This window comes from Salvelinus sp. IW2-2015, linkage group LG35 (genome assembly GCF_002910315.2).
Source record: "Salvelinus sp. IW2-2015 linkage group LG35, ASM291031v2, whole genome shotgun sequence".
NCBI classification, from domain to species: Eukaryota; Metazoa; Chordata; class Actinopteri; order Salmoniformes; family Salmonidae; genus Salvelinus; species Salvelinus sp. IW2-2015.
Window position 1 is genome coordinate 6,681,586 of NC_036874.1, and position 6,652 is coordinate 6,688,237.

At 46.1% G+C, this 6,652-nt stretch overlaps 1 pseudogene; it reads right to left on the bottom strand.

Moving 5' to 3' along the window:
* The window catches only part of LOC111958658 (protein PTHB1-like), a 185,452-nt pseudogene that overhangs the window by 117,994 nt on the left and 60,806 nt on the right, over positions 1-6,652 (bottom strand).

Below are 6,652 nucleotides of genomic sequence, written 5' to 3' on the forward strand. Positions count from 1 at the left end.
AAATATTTTTCTTAACCTCAACTTCAACATACTCTCCTGCAATCCGCCTCACCCAATGTGGTACGGATCTGCTATTTTCTTTACTTTTAAACCGGAACCCCCAACAGAAGCCAGCTAGTAGTCAGCTAGCCACTGCTAGCGGTCATCAGCTACCTTTAGCCCGGACAACTCTCGCCAGTCTGCACAGCGCRACTCAAACCAGAGCAAATCGGACTTATTTTTCTCCATATCTCTGGATTCCTACCGCAAGCTCTGAACCTTTTCACCTGGATCATCGCAGCTAGCTAGCTGCTATCCGAGTGGCCACTCTTGGCTAACGTCTCTGTCCTGAAGCAAGAACCAATTAGCCTGGAGCTAGCCTTCGCTAGGCCCATCTCCCGGCTAGCCGAAGAGGTCCATCAGCCACTCCTTGGGCTACAATACCTATTTTGCCAATTGGCCTGGACCCCTTTTACTGCCGACACGGAGCCCTACCGACCCATCACGACTGGACTACCAACGTAATTCGCCCGAGGGGGTTTTTCAACTGGCTCCTCCGTCACGACATCCCCTGAATGCCCATCTGCTAGCCGCGGCCTGCTAGCTGTATAGAGCATATCGGACTGTTAGCTGAAGAGGCCCATCAGACAAATTCTTTGGCCACTATACCTATTTTTCCAATTGGCCTGGACCCTTTAATAACCACACAGAGCCCTGCTGATCCATGACAACTGATCTGCCGACGTAACAGCACGCGGGGGCTACAACTATCTCCTCCGTCGCGACGTCCCCTGAATGCCCATCTGCTAGCCCCGGCCCGCTAGCTGTCTGAATCGCCGTGTCTGCGGCCCGCCGAGCTACTCACTGGACCCCTATGATCACTCGACTACGCATGCCTCTCCCTAATGTCAATATGCCTTGTCCATTGCTGTTTTGGTTAGTAATTATTGCCTTATTTCACTGTAGAACCTCTAGCCCTGCTCAATATGCCTTAGTTAACCCTTTAGTTCCAGSTCCCACACATGCGGTSACTTCACCTGGTTTAAATGATGTGTCTAGAGACAATATCTCTCTCATCATCACTCAATGCATAGGTTTACCTCCACTGTATTCACATCCTACCATACCTTAGTCTGTACATTATGCCTTGAATCTATTCTACCGTGCCCAGAAACCTGCTCCTTTTACGCTCTGTTCCGAACGTACTAGATGACCAGTTCTTATAGCCTTACCCTTATCCTACTCCTCCTCTATTCATCTGGTGATGTAGAGGTTAATCCAGGCCTTGCAGTGCCTAGCTCCACTCCCATTCCATAGGCGCTCTCATTTGTTGACTTCTGTAACCGTAAAAGCCTTGGTTTCATGCATGTTAACATTAGAAGCCTCCTCCCTAAGTTTTTTTTATTCACTACTTTAGCACACTCTGCCAACCCCTATGTCCTAGTCGTGTCTGAATCCTGGCTTAGGAAGACCACCAAAACCACTGAAATTTCCATCCCTAACTATAACACTTTCCGACAAGATAGAACTGCCAAAGGTGGCGGAGTTGCAATCTACTGCAAAGATAGCCTGCAGAGTTCTGTCTTACTATCCAGATCTGTGCCCAAACAATTTGAGCTTCTACTTTTTTTTTTAAATCCACCTTTCCAGAAACAAGTCTCTCACCATTGCTATAGACCACCTTCTGCCCCCAGCAGTGCCCTGGACACCATATGTGAATTGATTGCCCCCCCATCTAACTTCAGAGCTCGTGCTGTTAGGTGACCTACACTGGGACATGCTTAATACCCCGGCCATCCTACAATCTAAGCTTGATGCCCTCAATCTCACACAAATGATCAATGAACCTACCAGGTACAACGCTCCAAATGCCGTAAACACGGGCACCCTCATGAAGTATAACCTAACCACCTGCCTCCAAATACACTCTCGCTGTCGTCACAGGATCTCAGCGCAATCAACTTGCTCATTGCCTGGTCCGTAATGGGTCTGCGGTCAAACGACCACCCCTCATCTCTAGTCAATGCTCCTAACACACTATCAGAAGCAGGCTTTCTAATCGACCTGCCGGGTATTCTCTGGAAGATATTGACCTCAATTCCGCTAGTAGAGGGAGTGCCTGGTTATTCTTTAAAGTGCTTTCCTCACCATCTTCAATAAGCTGCCATTCAAAAAAATGTAGAACCAGGAAGCAGTATAGCCTTGGTTACTCCAGATCTGACTGCCTTTGACCAGCACAAAACATCCATGTTGGCGTACTGCATTAGCATTCGAATAGCCCCCGCATATGGTCACTTTTCAGGGAAGTTAGGAACAAATATACACAGGCGTAGTTAGGAAAGCAACGGCTAGCTTTTTTCAAAAATAAATTTGCATCCTGTAGCACAAACTCCAAAAAGTTCTGGACACTGTAAAGTCCATGAGATAAGAGCAGATCCTCCCAGCTGCCCACTGCACTGAGATAGGAACACTGTCACCAACCGATAAATCTGCGATAATTGAGAATCTCAATAAGAATTTTCTACGGCTGGCCAATGCTTTATACCTGCTACCCTACCCGGTCAACAGCCCTGCACCCCCACAGCTAACTTGCCAAGCCTCCCCATTTCTTCCTTCACCCAATATACAGATAGCTGATATTCTGAAAGGCTGCAAATCTGGACCTCTACAAACAGCGGGGGCTAGACAATCTAGACCTCTCTTCTAAAATGATCAGCCGAAAATGTTGCAACCCCTATTTACTAGGCCTGTTCAAACTCTTTTCGTATCGTCTGAGATCCCAAAGATTGGAAAGCTGCCGCGGTCATCCCCTCTTCCAAAGGGGAGACACTCTAGAACAAACTGATACAGACCTATATCTATCCTACCCTGCTTTCTAAGGTCTTCGAAAGCAAGTAACGAAACAGATCACCGACTCATTTTGATCCCAGCTGTGCTTCTCCGCTATGCAATTGTTGCCGAGTTGGCCATGGGTGCATCCCTCAGCCAGCTCGGTCCCTACACGATATCATAAACCGCCATCGATAAGAGACAATACTGTGCAGCTGTATTCATCGACCTGGCCAAGGCTTTCGACTGTCAATCACCACATTCTTATCGGCAGACTCAACAGCCTTGGTTTYTCAAATGACTGCCTCGCCTGATTCACCAACTACTTCTCAGACAGAGTTCAGTGTGTCAAATCGGAGGGAGACTGTAATGAGAGAGACTGTAACCTCATATAAATATCTTGGAATTTTAATTGACAATGGCCTGTCTTTTAAATTGCAWATTCAACAACTTTATTTTMGGAATAAGGCTTGTTTTTCTTTTGAAGCCAGGAGGCTAGTATCAGCTACAGTATATGCATGCCATTACTAGACTATGGGGATATTTTATATATGAATGCTTCCGCTCAGTGTTTGAGATCAATTGACAGCCTTTACCATGGCACATTGAGATTTATTTTAAACTGCAAAACCCTGACGCACCACTGCACTTTGTATACCAGGGTTGGCTGGCCTTCTCTAGTCACTCGTAGGCTCAGTCACTGGTATACTTTTATTTACAAAGCCATTTTTTGGTTTACTACCATTTTATTTTGGCATTTTTATTGTTCAGAAACGTGGTGGGTACTCTCTTCGTTCGCAGGACTTTATCCTGCAAACTGTTCCAAATGTCCGAAACTGAATTTGGTAAAGGGCTTTTATGTACTCTGCGCCATCGGCTTGGAATGCCTTACAAAATACTTTTAAACTGGAAGAACTTGTCCCGATTGGTGTTTTTAAMTCACTGATGAAGGATTTTGAGACTGATTCCCTGACCTGTCAATGTTTTTAATTTGCTGTTTTAAGATTTTGTTATGCTCTTGTGAATTCTATGGTTTTTWCTAGATTACTTGTAGTTTTTCATGTTGTCTTACTGTAATTGTGTAATGACTTGGTGCTGCCTATCTTGGCCAGGACGCTCTTGAAAAATACATTTCAAATCTTATTTAACCAGGAAGGGTTCATTGAAAGGTTAAATAAATACAATTTAAAAAATCTGTGAGAGACTCACACAAACATCTCAAATAAGCGAGTTGTGGATGTTTTTGGAGGATCTCTAGTTAAGGGAACTCCTAAAACAGCACTGGGGAGCATTACAGGCCRAGGTGGCCAACAATAACTCTTCCAGAGTTGGCTGACGATGTTGAGCTGGCCAGAACCCTGGCTGGAATAACAGAGAGAGACAAGAGAGAGAGCGAGAGACTGCTCGGGGGGAAATTCCCTTTTTTCTCTCTTTTCCATCCTTWCACACGAGAGAAAAGAGAAATAGGGAAAGGTGATAAAGAGAGCGATTAATAGAAAGACAGACGGAAAGGGAATGAAAGAGAGAAAAAGTGTTCAAGCCGAGGCATAGCGCAAGAGAGCARAAACAGTGCAAGAGTCGCTCGCTCTCGAGGAAGAGAGCTGAGAGGGCAAGAAAAAATGAAGTGTAGAGAAAAGAAAACGCAGGGTCTTTTCCAGTAGCGAGCCAGGCCCATCGCTAGCCAGTGCGAGTATAATCCTTCCCTGTTATGTSTGGCCAGGTAACCTAAGCCGTGTACTGTAGGTGCTTTACATCCCCCCGGCTTATGTAGCAGCAACCACTAATATAATGGAGCAAAATCACAACCTTAGGGACCCAGAGTATAGACACAGTGTTCTCCCTACCTCCCTCTCTTCAGTTATTCTTCCCTCGCTTTCCTCTTTTCCCCCCCTTTCTTTTCTCCCTCTTCCTCTCTCTTTTTTTGTCAATGTGTTCTCTGCTAAGAGATAACCTGTAGACGTGCTGTTTAAAAGCACTTCAAACTGTGAAAACCCATATTGAGGGTATTGGAAGGTTGGCGAATCGAGAGGACGTTTTGACCACAGACACACTGTGGCCTTTAGACGACTAGAATTATTAAAGTGATGGTTAAAGGTCTTGAAAGGTTTTTCAATGGGCAACAATGAGGGGTGTGGTTGAAAGAAAGAGGGGGGGGTGTAGAGGGGACTGACTGAAGTTGAGAGAAAAAGCTGGAGGGAGAAAAGAAAGGAGTGAGAAGTAGGGAATGATAGCAAGAGAGAAGACGTAGACCAGAAAGAACTAGGGGAAACATTTTTCCCCTTTCAGGTCCCCAGCCGCCATTGACTAGTCGGCACTCTCTAAAGACAAACAGTGTGTGTGTTTAGGAAGGGGGGACGCCCTGCCTGTAAATCTAAACTGGTCCCACCTCTTTACACACCGTATGCACCCCATGTGTATTCTCAGGCTGCCACGGCAGAGTTACGACCCTCAATCGCCACAGTGATTTACCTGCATGGGCCATGTGTGTGTGTATTGTCTCACCTGAGCTGTCATTGTTGCCAACTCATGGTCGACACACCTGACCTCACTATGGGGTCACTGGTAGATATGAGGCCTATGAGGGTTTCTGYAGTMGTTATGAGAGTGGGCTACTTTTCTCCAAAGTTGAATATGAATATCTTGTATGTAATATTATTTTCCCTAAAATCGTTGCTTTTAAGCACACACAGCAACATGTGCTGTCAACACACAGCAACATGTGCTGTCAACACACAGCAACATGTGCTATCAATCATCCTCTCTCAATGGATAATGTAAGTAGTCTGGAACCTCAGCAGCCTGATTACACCAGCACTAGTCATACTGCATGATATCTCACTGAGTGTGTGTTAAGTTTCTCTGACCACTCTGTATATTTGACCCCAGGGCGACCGTAAGGGATCCTGTTCATTGTGCAGCTGTAATGATGTCATCGATGCGATGAAACGTCGGAGTGTGTGTGTGTGTCACTGATCAAAGGGAGGACATCTACTGTATCACAGCACATATGAACAGACAGAGGCACGGACAGACAGAAATAAACAAACGCTACTCAGAACTAGACACCCAACTATTTAGCTGTAATATGTAGTCTGTGTATGTGTGTGGGAGCTAGTAGATACAAGTGCATAAGTGTCTGCATGTGTACGTGGCGTGCCCATGTGTACAGTACGTGTAACCAAAAGTGTGTATGTGAAACTGTGTGTGTGTGTGTGTGTGTGTGTGTGTGTCTCTCTCTAGCTATATCGAGTTACGGGGGAACATAAACAGTGGGCTGTGGGCTCTTCCTGTGCTTCCCAGAGCAGAGCCCAGTCTACTTACCTGCAGGGTTGAGCTCTTTCATTTGGGCCAGCAGCAAAGCAGGAGAAACACAAACACAACACAGTCACTTTAAAGGGCCCTGGCCCAGGGCACGTAAACACTGGAGCCCACTCATTCACTTTACACACACCCCTGCCCCCTTTCACCCCTCCCTTCATCCCTCCCTCACTACTTCATCCCCTGCTTTAGTCTCTCCCTCCTCCACTCCGTTCCACCTCTCTCGTCTCCCTGTTCTCTCCTCCCTCCCTCTCATCTCTCTGGAAAGTGGAGTCGTCTCCTCGCGTTTTCTCCTTTATCTGYACCAAATGAAGACCTGGACGGGTGAAAGTAGACTCCTGTTGATTGCTGAATGATGATGCCAACAAATCTTGATGCACCCCATCCGCACATAAGTCATCTCAGTCACTGTCGGTCTCTTTTATTAAATGTGTGCTCAGAAGGCAAAGGCTCTACCTTAGACACAGACAGCAGACTTGAGACTGACAATAGACAATGAGACAGACAGAATAACAGAACAGACCTT